At 41.8% G+C, this 16,756-nt stretch overlaps 1 protein-coding gene across 3 annotated transcripts in view; it reads left to right on the top strand.

Annotated features, from left to right (window-relative positions):
• Positions 1-16,756, top strand: part of TKFC (triokinase and FMN cyclase) — a 224,651-nt gene that overhangs the window by 12,877 nt on the left and 195,018 nt on the right. The window lies entirely within an intron of this gene.

Here is a 16,756-nt window from a genome sequence, read left to right as displayed (position 1 = left end):
TCAACACTTTATCTTGTGCCCATTTTGGAAATAAAAAGGTTTTCTTGATACCTGTTTTTTACTCTTTATATTTCAGCAAATGAATTGCTGTATACCCGGTATAGAATGAAAACCCATTGCAAGGTGCAGCTCCTTTATTGGCTCTGGGTACCTAGGGTTCTTGATGAACCTACAAGCCCTATATATCCCGCAACCAGAAGAGTCAAGCAGACGTAACGGTATATTGCTTTAAAAAATCTGACATCGCAGGAAAAAGTTACAGAGTAAAACGTAGAGAAAAATGGCAGTTTTTTTCACCTCATTTTCAATTTTTTTTTAATTTCAGCTGTTATTTTCTGTAGGAAAACCTTGTAGGATCTACACAAATGACCCCTTGCTGAATTCTAAATTTTGATTATTTTTCAAAAATGTTCAGCGTTTTGGGATCCAGCATTGGTTTCACACCCATTTCTGTCACTAATTGGAAGGAGGCTGAAAGCACAAAAACTAGTAAAAATGGGGTATGTCCTAGTAAAATGCCAAAATTGTGTTGAAAAATGTGGTTTTCTGATTCATGTCTGCCTGTTCCTGAAAGCTGGGAAGATGGTGATTTTAGCACCGCAAACCCTTTGTTGATGCCATTCTCAGGGAAAAAACCACAACCCTTCTTCTGCAGCCTTTCTTCCATTTTTTTGTTAAAACAAACTATTTGCTGTATTTTGGCTAATTTCTCTAGGAGAACCCACAAACTCTGGGTACCCTGAGAATCCCTAGGATGTTGGAAAAAAAGGATGCAAATTTGGCCTGGATAGCTTATGTGCACAAAAAGTTATGAGGGCCTAAGCGCAAACTGCCCGAAATAGCCAAAAAAAGGCTCTGCACAGGAGGGGAAAAGGCTTGACAACGAAGGGGTTAAAGATAAAAAATATGTACCATTTGTAAAAATTAGAATGGTGTTTTTATTGTGCTGTGTTTCTTACTTAATGACTGTTTTGGTACTGATAAATTCTTCACTCTTGTTTTCCTTTGAGTTAAGCCTCACTGCGCTGTGCCACAGGTACCCAGGAGTTAGAATAGTGACATTATTACTTGGTGAGGTCTCACAACCATCTCAACTAATAATCCACTTTTCTCACAGATGTCGTAAAAGGGCTGGCATTCCTACAATCCTCCTCTTTTATTTCCTGTGCCTGGAACAAGGCACACAGGAGAGAAGAGAATAAGAGGTCTCTTGTCAGCTTTCTGGAGCTCCTTTACTCTCTTGCTGGCCTCTTAGGAGATTTCTGCTGCAGCAAAGTAGCCGCAGACAATTGGGATTATGTTTTTTACATAATTTTCCTAGACTTCATGTGCCTGCATCACTTACTGCTGTTAGTGGTGGTAATGCCCTTTGATGTGAAGGCCGGGTGGATTCTTCCTGCTTGCTTCCAGGACCTGCAGCAAGAGGAGTCTGGGGTGCGCAAATGTGCTGGAGCCAGAGGATTCTGTGCATTTGCTTACTTTGCATTTTGGAATGCATAAGATATGTGCCTTTCTGACAGTGTTTAACCCCCCCCCCCCCCCCCCCCCCCCCCCCCCAGTGAAGATAAAGAAGGTGTAATAAGCATGTCTGTTACTCTTTCTGGATTATTGCTGTTTAGGCAATCCAAAAGCTGATATGGACAATAAATTAATGGGAGAGTTTGTTTCTGCCTCTGAGGATCAGTTGTGAAGACAGTGAAGATTCTATGCCTGTTATAGAACACAACGGGAAGTACATTCCTAAGGACATGTTGCATTATGTAATATTCTGTATGAGAGATAATATGGGTTTTCCACCAGCAGGTAAGCCTAGTAGTCTGCAGGACATTTTGTTGAGATAGTTTCAGGGGCCATCACATTTGAGTTCGCCCATTCATCAGTTCATATTGGAATTCATCAAACAAGATTGGAAAGATCCTGATAAGATTTAATTACTCAGGTTTGTGTCAAAATGTTATTCTTTAGAACAGTGTTTCCCAATCCGTTGGCATCGGAGGACCCCAACTGAGTCACAACTGAAAGCTGGGGACCCCCCAAACAATTTGCATGATTTAAATTCCAACCTTTAAAACAGTAATCAGCAAACAATACACAAACAAGTACACACCAAAACAAATACTCAAAATACTAGAGATATAATTATTTTATATTGAAAAAATATGCAAAAAAAGAAACATTTTAATGGGAAGGTTCGTGCTGCAGTTCGGTGACAAACTTTTCAATATTTGGTTTTATTTCAGAACTTTGAATCCTCCGGTCAGATATTACATTTCCAATGCAGTTTCTGTATTTATTTTTTTAGGTACATAAGATCTGAGAAAGCTTTGTCACATAAATATGTGGTGGGGAAAGGAAGTAAAATCTTAAGTGCCACTCATCTCTCCATAGCCTCTCTGTCATGTGCATTTGTTTTATAGCATCTCTCATACCAGTGTAGGGTATCAGAGCACTTTACATCACATGCATACATCGACAATGCTTTAAACGTGTGTAAATCAGAGTATAGCTAATGTTACGTAAGGCAAAGGGGACTACAAGGCGTAGGATTCACGTCATTCATACTGGTAGGCATTTTTTAAGAGTGCTTTGTCTGGAGAAGCACAAACTCAGGATTCAGAACATAACATAGTGGTAAGCGTTAACTTTAATAATAAGAATTTATTTCTACAGAAGAAAATCTTTTTTAGCAGCATCAGGATAATGAAAGACTGTGAAAAAATATAACTTCTTAACATGTACCATGCAGTTTGCATGTAGCTCATTGATGGCAGTTCATAGCTCACTGTGCTAGATTTCGATTGTAACTTATGAACTGCACAGTAACAAATTAAGCTCCGTGACTAAAGCAGTAACCCACTGTTCTATGCACATAAAATACTGTTTTTTGATATGCATGATATACATTCTTTGCAGCAGGCATATTAACCATCTGCGCCACCTTAGATGAGTCAAAACTGCCACTCGACAAAACTCCCATCTCTCTCCAGCAGGTACACTAATCACCAGAGCTATCTTGACACTTTTATTTTTGCTTGAAAACTGCTGGATATACAAGGAACTTTGCAGTGGTTTTAAAACTGTTGCACAAATGAAGTAACAAATATAGAAACACTGACGTGTTTCTCTTTCTGTCGAGAGTCCCCAGCTGGAAAAGTGTTTTCCTGCTGGCCCAGGCCTTGAGATGCCTGCGGACCCCCTGGGAATGTGCCATGGACGCCTGAGGGTCTGCAGACCATAGGTTAAGAATTGCATCTTTGGAAGATATGAGCACTGTGTTACCTGACAATGTGCGTGTACTCTGCGGTTGCAAGCTTGGTAGGTAGCTCTTTCATGGTGTAAGAAAATATTTTAAAAGACCCAGAGGATAAGAAATTTTACTCCTTTCTGGAGAAGGTATTCTCTGGATCATATGTTGCAGTGCGGCTCGAATTTACTCAGCCCAGTCATTAATTACAGGCTTCAAACCCTTTTCTTTTTTTCTTTTTTTAAACGTTTTAGCATGTACAGCGAAACCAGAACAGAAACTCACGTCATTAGTGTTATTTCCCGCACACTTAAAGAAATAATCACTTATAATATTATCCTTTCCATCCAAGTACATTGTGAACAGATACACAGGACCATTTTGTCAAATCAACAATTAGAATTTAAGTCTCTTGAGTCTCTCCTTGGGCAGACATTAAGTAGGACACCAGTGAGCCCCAGATGTTTTTGGGCCTAGCGGGAGCAGGCAGTTCCTCCGTGTACAATTCTAGCTGTGATTGACAATATGACATATAATGTAACCAGTTTGTCCGCGTTGGCGCCGCCCAGCAGCGGCAGTGGAGTGCCACTCTCCTCTTTGCTAGCAACAATGCAACTGACACAAATTTGTGATTAGATGACTGGAAGTCCTTTACCCATCCCAACAGATATATCTTGGGATCAAGTTTAACAGACTCTATAATCATTTCTGCTAGGGCCTCTGTGACTTGTACCCAATATCTACCAGCGAGTTTACAATACCAGGCGAGATGCAAAAAGTCAGCTCTCACTGCCCTACATCATGTACACTTATCATCATCTCATAGCCCATCATCGTGTAGCTTAACTGGCGTGTAATATGTTTGGTGCAAGTATCTGAGATCTATAATGCATAGAATACAATTTGAGGTGAGTTCCCGCATTTGAGCACAGCTGAACCTCCAGTCTGCTTCCTCTAAAGGCTGCTCCAAGATGGCATTCCATCCATTTAGAGCTGTGTTAGTGGTCTGTACTGTGTCCGATTGCGCCGCATCGTATAACTTGGTAATTAGGTGATGTTTGTCGCTAGTTAATAATACTTGTAAGGCAGCTAACGTCAGTGGTGCCTGTGGAAACTGCAGGTAGTATTACCTCATAGTATCCCAGAGGCAGTAGTAGGTAAAGTTAAAAATTGGGGTGTGTTGTTGTAGATGTGTAATATCATCTAATGTCACAAATGTACCACCTGCAAATGCATCCCCCATTGTGTGGAGCAAACGCATGGTCGAGGTTTCGCTTTTGTGCCAAGCATCCTCCAAGCCATCAACATAGTATGTACTGTGTTGTACTTGGTTTGTGCTGGCTTCAACCCTCTTTTCAAAATCATCCAAGAAGGAACAGATTGTTCTGATCTATTGGAAAGCATGAAATGCCAGTTTGGACAATTATCAGACATTTTTTCTTATGTTGTCAGATCAGCATCCCTGGCGAGTGTAGCCTCTACTGCAGCCAGACTCAATCTTATTTTAAAGGATTGTAACACTGATTCATCTCAAAGAGTGACCGCATTGAGAAAATGTTTTGAAGGTTCAAGGTTTTTTGTGTAATAATTAGTGGATAAGAAGATTACATTTTCAAAGGAAAACAAGTATTCTTCCTCTTTCAGGTGTGAATCATAGTGTCTTCAAATTCCTCAAAATGGACATTTCGTTTTAAGGGGCAGCATGTTCATTAGCAAGATCAGTCCTCCAGGAACCAAGGAACCTCTTCATCATTTAATTGCTTTAAGAAACAAAAAAACAAGGTGCAAACAATAAGATTCAGTGCTCCTGACTATGCCTGAAAGAGGAGAAGTGATGGCCAAGCATTAAAAGTTGGCGATGAATGCACTGATTTTTCTCACAATGGCAGATGATAACCACAGACATGTGGGACCTTTTAGGTAGTCAAGAAGGGCTATATGATGGAGTTTAATACCTTACCAATATCCTCAGGGATCGTTGTCTGGCCCATTCCCAGACATTACTGCATAAAGAAATCACTCCTAGAGGAGAGCTTAGCCTTAGTGGAGAAAGAAGCAAGATCTCTGGTTCTGAAGAAGGAAATAGGGTTTGGAGTAAACTTTCAGGTTCAGAAAGTGACAAGACATTTTTGCCTTGTGATCGATTTGAGGAAATTAAGTGTGTTGGTTCAGGGTGTACAATTAAAAAAGGAGACGCTCAAGAATATAATTCCTTTTATCCCATTAGACAATTTAATGAAGATCTACACATTTTGGATGCTTACCTTCACATTTCTGTTGCAAAACACTGCTGGAAATATTTGAGGTTTTGGTATCCCAGTCTTCCCCTACCTGTTACTGCACTCTCCTTACAAAGAAGAGACCATTTGAATCCTGGCTCGTACCAAGATAACAATCAATCAATTAGGGTTACTACTGACTATCCCCGAATGTCAGCTGCATCATTCACTGTATTTCAAATTTATTGGGGCACGGGTCCAAACCAACCTGGGGAAGGCTTTTCTTCTGGAAGATCGAATTGTTTGTCTTCAAGCTAAGATTTGTAGATAGATGAGAATGCAGGGAACTCCAGCCAGATTGTGGACAGAAATTCATGGGCACATGTGGCTTGTGGCTTGTGACCTCCAGCTACTCTTGTGACAGCTCCTAAAATTCTTGTCCTTTAGAGGATCCTCTTTCTCTTGTTCTCTATCACTTGAGATCATTCAGGAGTTGAAATGGTGGTTGAATATAAAGAATCTCTCCCAAGAAGTAATCATGCTGCCACAACCATCAATGATTCTGACTATAGATGTCTACCAACTAGGTTGGGCTGGGTTTGCGCTATATAAAACTGAAGAAATGATCCTCTGAAATAATAGTTTATTATTTATCATTCCTAAAACTGATCATTGGAAGGCCAGTGTTGATTGTGGAGAGACCACTACAGTTTCTTCTGTGGTAATTCAGCATATTGGGTCTAGTTAAAACAAAACTAAATTAATTAACTTTAGGGTGTGTTGATTGTGCCCTGATTTACAGGTGATACCAAACTGTAAAACCATTTAAAAAAATGATGGACTTTTAAACACTCAGCTCCAGTCACAGATTTGGGTTTCATCCATTGTTATTTTACTTGCCACGTCAACCCACTTTGGACAATGTTTGAAAAGTTTCAACACTCCATCAATCATTTTATTTTGGTTTTGCTATGTGCGCCTTATGTGGCAAGGGTATGCCCAGACGTGGGTCACTTGCTTGCTGCGGCACTGGATTCAAGCTAGCCTGGCTGATGAAGGATGCTTGTTTCCGGTCCAGGGAGGACCTGGCTTGGTAGTTAAGACTGGACTGTTTCCATGTGGAGTAGGATCAAGACTGATTTGCATATGGCTTGGTCCAAACTGGGGTGATGTGGTGAGCAAAATAACAATGCATTAAACCCAGATCTGTGACTAGGGAAGAGTGTTTGAAAAGTTTCAACACTCCGTCCATCATTTTATTTTGGTTTTACAATGCTAAGCTTTAGCCAGCAGGAAACATTAATCCTTTGTAGTCTCTAACCAGAAAAACAAAGGTGGAGTAAATGAAGAAACATAATTGCTTTGGAAAGCGGAAAAGTCTTTTCTGGTTTGAGCTTTTCTAAACTCTGCAGAGCCATTCAGCAGAACCCCTAAAAAAGTGCAGGCCAAGGAACTGGAGCTTTGATTGGATGAAAGTCTCTTGCAGCAGCCATTAGAAGATCCAAGCTAATAAATTCACCAAGACAAACAGTGACTGAGGAAGAGGTCATACATGTGTCTAAAGATGTGTCCAAAGATAGGGTGTTCCTTCATGCCACTGAGAACTTTCAGCTCAGTAGCTCCCCAAGGGATCTCGCCTATTGAATCTAATCTACTGAGGCCCTGCTTGGATACAGCTTTTATTTTTGTCACACTGGTGAAATTTGTGCTCCATACAAAATTACTAAGTGCAAACAGAGAAATGTTAATTGGGACAGATTGCTTACTGAGACAGTTTGTCACCACTTCAGATACTTTCCCGTTGATTTTGATCCAGCAGTTTTCTGTTGTTCTTTTTTCTAGTGAAATGATTTTCTTTTCCATACATTCTAATTCATTTTCGTCTTCTTTGTGCCATTTTTCTAAATGTTTTAATTTTTTTAAATTTGCCATTTCTTTAACTATATTGTATTGTTTTTCTTCATTTTGTTACCACCTTACACATTTTTTCTACGTATTGCTTGGCAGCTCAGTCCAAGCTATAATGAGGTGAGCCAGCTCAGGTTGCCTTTAATAAAACCTATTTACCTTTTCAGGTCCTATGTTTAAGCTACATTTAAGGTCAGATGCAGATCATATGAAGCTGTCGACCTGTTGGGTTCTGAACAGGCTGTCAACTCTGGGGTTCTTTGGGTCTTGCTGACTTCTTCAGGGCATTCTTTCAGGACTGAGATGGTTACATAGCCTAATGCACAAATTCCACATGAGTCTGAACTGGGGCAGACTTATGTTACCTATTCCCACCTGGAGGCTCAAAACTGAGCTCCTGGACAAACTCATAATCAGAGAACGCTTAGCTGACATTATATGTGACTATTTCCTGACAAATGACCAGGCGGCATCCTGCAGGAATACTGAGTGGGATGCGTTCAAGGTATTGGTGCGTGGCTATTGCCTTGGGCATGCCAGGGGGTAAAGAAATTGCTGACTATGGATCTGATGAAAGTGCAGAACGGGGGAGCAGACGTGAACCATCAGAAGCGAGACCAACTGTGTATGAAGCGTAAGAATAACTAGATGGAGGTGCTAGCAGATTTAGGAGAGGTGTCCGGGCTGCACACAAACTACACTAAGACATGTGCCTTCCCATAGCTCAGGGACCCCCAGAGCTGGTGTATGACACTGGGATTCGCCAGGAGCTTAGATTATTCTGTTACCTGGGAGTCAGGATTTATCATGCAGATGCAGACAACAGAGAGGGCAAACTGGGGACCGCACTGAGGGCCCTGCAGGGGAGCATGAGGTTTTGGCGCACCTTACAACTCCCCATTATACCCAGGGTAGCGCTGACAAAGATGATCATTTTGCCCCTGGCTAATCTATTATTTCGTCAACCTCCTGGTCTGGACCCCCAGAGGTGTTTTCACTCTCTCAGTGCACAGCTACATGAATTGATCTGGGATGGGAAATGAAATACGGTGTCCCTGCGGGTCCTCTAGAGGCCGCTGCTAAAAGGGGAATAGGGGTGCCGCACTACGGATTTTATTATTTTGCAGCACAGCTGCAGTGGCTGGCCTGATGGCTTGCTGGGTTTGATAGGGCAGATTTTGGGGAGTTCAAAGAAGAGCACCGAAAGGTAGCCCTTAACAAGTTGTTCCTAGGAAAAGATATGTACCTCAGGAGGAAGTTGAGACAGCTGGCAGTGGCCCTGCGCTGCTGGAAGGGGGTGAGTAAACTACTAGGATCATGGCCGCTATATGCACTGGCAGTACCACTAGAGGAACTACCTTCGGTTAGAGGGGGTTATTTTACAGCACCAAGATTGGACGACGGCAGAACTGACGACAAAAGAAGACTGCTATGAGCAGGACACCCTCTCGCAATTGTAAACTAACATGTCTCTAGAGCGCAATTCCTGGGATACAGGGCATTAACATAGAAGCTGTATCACCTTTGAGTATCCAAACTAGGAGCCCCATACCTGTGACGTATTCCAAGTTGTGTTGACGTATGTTAGCAGCCGACATTTTGTGTCTTAGCTGTACCACATGATTATGACCATGACTCCGGACAGCTTCCCCGGTAATTTGTGGGTAAAGGGTAAGAGCAAACCTTGGAAAACACCAAAAAGGTCTTGAGAAACACGTGCTTCAAATACACACAATTGAATTACCTACACAACACATACCTTACACTCCATCAAGTGAACGTTGTGTACCAAATTGACGACAAAGGCAGCTCCAGGTGTACCCACCCAGATATGGTTTGGAGCTGCCCAGTGATTGCATGATTCTTGGAGCTGGTGGTGACTGAGCTACAGCATGCCTTGAACCTCCAGGTTTATGACCCGCTGAGATTTGCTTCCTGGCCTTCATGGCCCATGGACAGCGAGGAAAGTGGGAAACAAGTTTTTGGACTTATTGTTTGGCGCAGCCTGCAGGGATATTGCCAGACATTGGGACTCTCCAGATGGCCTGCCACATAGTTGGTGGAAGGCGGAAATGCTGAACTGGGCTAGGGGGTAGAAAAGGGCACTGCGCCTAGAGCAATATACCGGACTCCAAAAGAAATGGCTAATAGATCTCTAGCATGGAGTAGTAGCTAGATGTACAAATATGGCTACCCACAGTATATATTTTTTGAGTTTTACATTGCCTTCTATGCCTGGCGAACAGTGTCTTCGGGCTAGGTGTAGTAGAAATTACAGTACTTGTACCTGTTTTATTCGGTGAGCACCTGCAGGAGTTTGGCTGTGTGTGACTTATGGGCAAATGTTTCAAAACAGCCCGTGAAAGAAGGCGCTGTCATATAGCGCTTTGGCCAGGTGCAGACACAGCCCACAGTGTTGCTAGTTAAGTGATACCCCTGCAGAACCTTGCTTGCATGGTGTGCCAGGTGGAAGGGGCAGATCTTCTGAGGTCTCCACAACTGAAGTGGTCAGCAGTAGGTTGATGTGACAAGCAGGCAGATTAACCAGAACAATACTGGCCCTTGCCGTTCTTTGCAGTGCACAGCCCTGGAGAGGAGAGGAGCCTCTTGGAAGCTGGAACAACTAACACTGAGGCAATAACTGGGTGACGCATGAAGATTGCCAACCTAGTGAATGAAAAATACAAGATCCTGCTCCATGCCCAGGGCGTGCGCACGATTCTGAGGCAGCAAGCTGTGTGCAGGTGTCTTTGTTGCAGTATTTCATCCAGGGGTTTCACATGTATTTGTTATTCGGTGCACAGGATGGTCAGTCCATCAGACGAACTCAAAGGTTGATGTATCTTGTCTCATCATCTTCTATTCCTATTATCTACTGATGGAGAGGTGATTTAGACCCATAGCGAAGCCTTCTTGCGATGGTAGATGTGCTTTAATTCCAGTAGGGAGTAGCAACTACCATGGTGATGTACGAAGCTCATTTGTAGGTATGATGGAGGGCTATTAGGTTCAATTCCATTCCATGGATTTATGAGACAAATGTCCGAGTTAACTTCTTGGTTGGGAATAGTCTCTATAACCAGCCTACATGAACGCAGTCTATGTGAGCCTATTCTGTACCAGGGAGGCAGTAGTGAATAAATATCTATGTATCCATGGATAGCAGCTTGTCCTGCACCAGATAACACCAAGCAGAAGCGCTGACAAATGTATTCACGGACTTCTGCTGTATGGGGAATTATCTGTATAGACAGGAATCTTGCATATACCATCAAACAGATTAGTTTATTACTTGTTCGTCCACAAAACACTTTGTGATATCATTAGGGGTAGGCAAGTTCGATACAAATGCTATAATACATCGAAATTTAAAGTTATTAGATTTCTCTCCTGTGTATGCCAGCGAGACACCCACAACATCAAACAAATTATGATGAGTAGGTGTTGTGTTACGAAGAACAAGGGGCTACCTTTCTAAAGCCAATTCTACAATTCCTACAACATGAAGGTGCTTTAATGTGCTACTTTGATTGGAAAAAGAATGAATAAAAAAGAATTCCACTTATATGAGCCATTAATAGTGCTACATTAATATTGTTAAAGACATCTGCCTAGTAGTGCTACCACTGATGGCTACGAGAGAGCAGACTGGAACAAACAGTCATATAATAGGCCTTGTTGGCATGGCCCAGGAAAGCCCTCATGCAAAATGTTATCTAGCTTAGGGGCCTGGAAATCCTTGTCCTTGGGCTACACCAAGTAATTCATTAACAAACACAAACTTTGTTCTCTACAGGTTGTATTGATTATTCATCATCATGAATCTTTATACCTGGTTCCATCATAAGTAGTCTCAATGCTATAGAAGGTAAAAACAAAGGGGGAAAGCATTTAATTAAAGCAGAAACAAAACTGTCCGTTCGAGGGAGGCCCACCCTATATTAAAATGCTGAAGTGTTCCTTTGCTAATAGTTTGTTTCTTGATTTGGGGATGAAAACGTGTGAAACCTGTGAATTTAACAACATTACACAAACCCATAGGACATGTTTGGGGCTACGGGATTCATGTTCCACAGTTCCATGACATGGCACCAATGAGTGGTCACTGGTGGGTGTCTGTTGGTCACATGGGTATGCACAACTGGGGATTGATGTTATGCAGTGGTGTGTGTATTCTTTTGAACCTTTAACTTCAAATAGGATCTGTGTCCTGCAGGACCAGACCTACATTTGCTAGACGTTTCAAAGTCCGCAGCCAGCTCTCTTGTTTTGCAAAGTGTATGTACAACTAATCAACTGCAATATCTATTGGGCAGGAGTCAGAATAAAGTAAGACATTTCTCAAGAACGAAGGATTTTATTGTAGGCTATACTTTGGTCGAGAAAGTCACCTCTTTAAGTGATTGGGGAAAACAGGGAGTGTTGTGAGGTTATTTGCTGCACAAACGCCATGCTTTCAGTATGGCAACAGCTGGCTCTATAGGGAGTTCCTGTTGCACTTTGCTGATCCTCCAGGACGAGGATTCAGTTTGACAGCATAAGTATTGTAGACGTGTTCTTTGTGTTCTTCTGAGAATTTGGAAACTTCACCTGAACGATGGTAGATTACATTTATCTGGACTGAAAATTATGGAGAAAGTCGAATATCTGTGGAGAGGTGTTGGAGCAGGAATGTCCCCTTCATGATGTTACCAACTTACACCCCTGCCGAAAAATCTTTTTGCTAAGTTGAATACACACCCCAGAAAAGGACTCTGCGGTTTGGAGGTGTGCACCATTTGTGTCTTCCTTAATAAGTAGAACTACTTCTCCCTTGCCGATTCACGTGAGCTACGCTGAATAGGGCCGCAGGTGAGTGGCCAGTTAGCCTCATCTCTCAAGAATTCACATAATTCTGTATATGTAGTATACTGTATGCCTGGTCCATTGCTACATACTTCATGAGTAGATAGGGAAAGTATGTGACTTATGTGTGTGGCAGTATGTCTGAACTATGTGCTTTGTGTCAAAACCATCTTGCAATGGCACTCAAAGCATTATTTACAAGACGAAGGCTAGAGGATACCTAACAGACTGATGCTGTATATTGCTAGGACTCTGTAGTGTGGGGAGCCAGTGCTAACATTAAAAGAGCAGAAGTGACATTTTGGTGTGTCCTGGCCTTTGTGCCATCTTGGAGCAAGCTAATCAAATTACATGGAGGGTGTGGGAGCCTAGAGACAGAGGTCTTCGCAGAAGAGTATGGTTAGCCTTTTGGTAGGAATCTTGATGATCCCCAAGAGGTGCTGGTTCCAAAAGGCTGACTGTTGCCTCTTTGGGTTGATGTTGGTTGCTCTCATTGAAGACTTGACCCATCACCCTCTACTGCATGCCAATACCTGGAGACAACAAGTGTGCCTGCTTTGGAAGAAGAAGGATATCTAAAGTGAAGAGACTGCCTTGAACTGGTTAAAAAACAGCACATGTAGAATACACAAACTATGTCAGAGAAAGGAACATTTGTGAAGTTGGTGTTTCTGGACCTCTCACTGGCCAAACTAGGCAATTACCTTTGGGGTGCCGAAGAACTGTTTTGAGATCATGGGCTAGTGTCCATGATAGCCAGCTTTCCAAAGGTGACAGTAAATCACCTAAAAATGTCTGCAACAATGTAAATCGTGGATCTGCTTAGAAGAGGATTCTGTTTGTCATGCTGAGAAAGGGGTGCCGTGGAGTTTCCTGTTAGAAGGTTTCTGCCTTCAGAAAAGGCCCAGCTGTAGATGCCTGGAGAAGAGCTGGCAATAACAAGTGGACAGAGCAAATCAATTTGGTGACATCACACATAGCATGACAGAGGCACTCCCCAGAGCATATGCCAGTTGAATATGGAAGTAATTTAGTTCAATGCTTGGAGATACTGCCTTCAAAAAACATTCTCTAGTTGGGGTGGGTGGGAATCATTTGAATGCGCTAATGACAAACCTGTTTTGAGCTCATTAGGGTTCATGACTTGTATATTTTACAAATCAGGGATTGAGATATGGATGAAGAGAAGAGAGATTCTTTGCTTGATAGTTTGAATTCAGGAATTTATTGCGGCTAATGCTGAGGTTCTTGATGGAAGATCATTTTTCCAAAATGTCAATGTATTTGTTTTCTAAGGATGAAAATGTTTGCTCTCAGTCCAGTGACATATAAGCCAAAGTCAAGTCAAATGAATGGGCAAAACAATTAGATGCAACTGGGATTCAGGTATGTCAACATTCCACCAAAAGGTTTAAAGGTAAATCAACGTTTGAGAAGAAATGAATGGCAGTGGGCAAGGGTTAAAATATTTCAGAGGGGAGGAAGCAGAAGGATGTCTATTGGCTCCAGGTTCTATCCCTTCCTTTCTGTAACTTCAGGGTGATGATGATTTGTGGTGTTAAAGCTTCATTACAGTGTGGGTGCTCCTAATTCTCCACTGATGCCCAGATTTTGGTGTTTACTGAAGTAGATGAGAACGTAGTAAGCTTTCATTAGATATGTGAAAAGTGCAGTGATTTCCAGCCTCAGTTTCCTTTCTCTTAGTTTCCTTGCTTTGAGACTTATGAATAAGAAGGCAATTTTTATAGATCTATACCAATTTGCCTGGATCATAATCTTGCCAATATTATAGACTGCAATCACAGATCGTCATTCATGGTCTAAGGGAATGTAGTTGTAATTGTATTTATAAAGTGCTTACTACCCCTGACAAGGCATTGAAGCGCATTACGGCAAGTAGCACACTACTCTGGAACCCAAGATAAGTAGTTAATCTAGTGGTTATTGTTGGTTATTGTGTACCATTCTTAGGTACATCTAGGTATAACAATGATGGAGATGTATAAATGGAATGCTGAAATGTGATTGAGAGGAGACTGTTAATTGGGCTGTGTCAGGGAATGTGGGATCTATGCTAGAAACATTTGCTACCTGACGTATCTCATATGTATGACATTGACTTACCTGATTTTGGGAGGACATGCTCTAATACCTTCCATCACAGGCCCACTCCTCTAAAAATTAACATAAACAAAATGTTAGGAAGAGAAGAAAGTCTGTGAGGAGTAAGTGATTGATAAAGAAAGAAGGGAAACACAAACATTGAAAAAACACCACAAATAGCTGTCTTAACGAGCAAAGTTTGAAAGAAGGAGAACGGGCCTTCTCAAGTTGCTGCTGGGACCGAAGTGTTGCAACAACTTGAGAAGGCCAGTTGACCAGATCCTGCAGAGAAATACCCAACCAGAAACACAAGGGTCTTAACTTGCAACACCGAGACAACAAGGAGGAGGATGCAAGTGCAGACCAGCCTCAAGACGTAATGGTACCACTACACCCCAGGCTAAGACGTGGCTCCGTGTGGCATCGCAGGGTGTTACTGGGACAAGCCCATGGAGGTGGGGCAGGCCTGTGGGGGTACCCTATGAGGCAACGACTGAAGGGCACCACACTACCAAGGGTGTGGGGTGAAGAGGGGTGAAAAAGAACGAGGCAGCATTAAAAGGTGGAAGGTGATCAGGGGGACGAAAAAAGGGAAAGCCAGCATTACTTAACAGGGACAAAAGTTGGGAAAAAGTAGGCTCTGGTTAACTCAAAAGAACCTTATGGGGAAAAGCCAAGCTGGTCAGGGGTGCGAGAACCTGTAAACAAAATAACGATCCCCTTTCTGACTAAATATTAGACCGAGAGATACATGGGGAAAATAGCAGGACATAGCTCTGCAAATTCTATTTTATTTTGATTATTATTATCATTAGTATTTTACACTTACCTCGTCCTTTGCTGTGAGGGACACGGAGCTTGAGGTGGAAACCGAAGACTCACTGTCTCTAATTTCCCGGGGAAATTTCTCTAATTGCAGAGAAGATGGATGGACTTCCATAAAAACCTGTTTTCATATTTTAACACTAAAATCCAGCTTATCTGACCCTAAACTGCTAAAAATGGTACCCACACATAGCAATACGTTATTTATATAGTGCTTCTGCCGCCTTAAACCTGCCCTAAACTGCTGAGAGAGAACAAGGAAGGAAGAAAAGGAAGAACGGAACTTATAATAGAACGACATTGCTCAGACAATTGTAAGGCTGTTTGAGAGCCAAAGAGCATAATCTGTGCCAGTGGTTCCCAACCATTTTGTCTTCGGCGAACCCCCACTTTATCATACTGGAACCCGGGGACCCCCATTGAATCATTATTGGAATCGAGGCACCCACCCCAGTGAGCAATTACTGGAAGCTTGGGACCCCTATCTAAACATTTTCGATGATTTGAAATACAAAAGAATACAAAAAACACACATTCATCATCACATACACAAATGATAACACATTTATTTAATTTGCAAACAAATATAAATACAATTAATTTTAAAATTAATTTTAATAGGAAGGTTAGATCTTTTCTAAATTCAGTTGAAGCCGTACATTGTCCATATTATATTCTGTTCTATGCAACTGCACTACTCTCATGTCTCACTCTGAGGACATCAATTTAATTTTTAGCCTCCAATTTCAAATTAATTGACATTTACAGTCCATTTTACAATTTTCAGTTGCACACTAAGCCACTTTATTTATATACACTTTATTTTTCTGGTAATATTATTTCATTTTCTAAGGAGTTGCGGACCCACTGAGGAGGCTTCGCAGACCCCTAAGGGTCCCTGGACTACAGGTTATGAACACTGTTCTACACCGAGGGTAGAGGGTGAAAATGGAAGGCAATATAAACAAAAGGTATCTGGCCTAAGATATACTTTAGGTGGAAGGAGGAATGTAGTGCAAAACATGTTGAAACAGCAGTTGTTATGTTAGCTGAACCCGATTAAGGAAAATCTTATGTGTGATGGTCTGTTAGCTGAACCAGTGTTTTTTTAACATAGCAAAAGCAGTAGTTCTTATAAAAGGACTAGTACCATGGCTAAATCCTTGCGGACCTGGTGTTTTTTCAGTGCAGTAGCAGTTGTTCTGTCAGAGCTGAACTAGTGTCCACCAGTACCAGCACTTGTTTTTCTTTCATTGCCAGAGTGTGTATGTATGCCTTATGTGTATGATGAAAGTTTGTGGGATTTGTTAAGCCTAGATCTAGCCATAAGGCTGTGGAGCGCTGTACATGATCAATGGAAAAGATATCTTTCGTTTGTGACTTTAGAGGGAGCTGCCTTCTAAGAGTGAAACTGAACTGTTACTGCATTATGATTTACTGTCTTTTTAAATTAAGTTTTATTCTACATAGAGCAGGATTTGGTCAGCCATTATGGTTAATGGGATGTCATCCCAGATTCTGAGTAACTGCAGAAGGCATGCTGCCTTGTTTTCTTCTTTTTGGCACTTTGTTTTCCAGATTAGTCTCAGTTCCTTGTTGTGACGTTACAGCC

The sequence above is a fragment of the Pleurodeles waltl genome, chromosome 3_1, assembly GCF_031143425.1.
Source record: "Pleurodeles waltl isolate 20211129_DDA chromosome 3_1, aPleWal1.hap1.20221129, whole genome shotgun sequence".
In the NCBI taxonomy this organism is placed as follows: domain Eukaryota; kingdom Metazoa; phylum Chordata; class Amphibia; order Caudata; family Salamandridae; genus Pleurodeles; species Pleurodeles waltl.
Note: the sequence above shows the minus strand (reverse complement) of the source record. Positions and strands in the feature narration are given on the sequence as shown.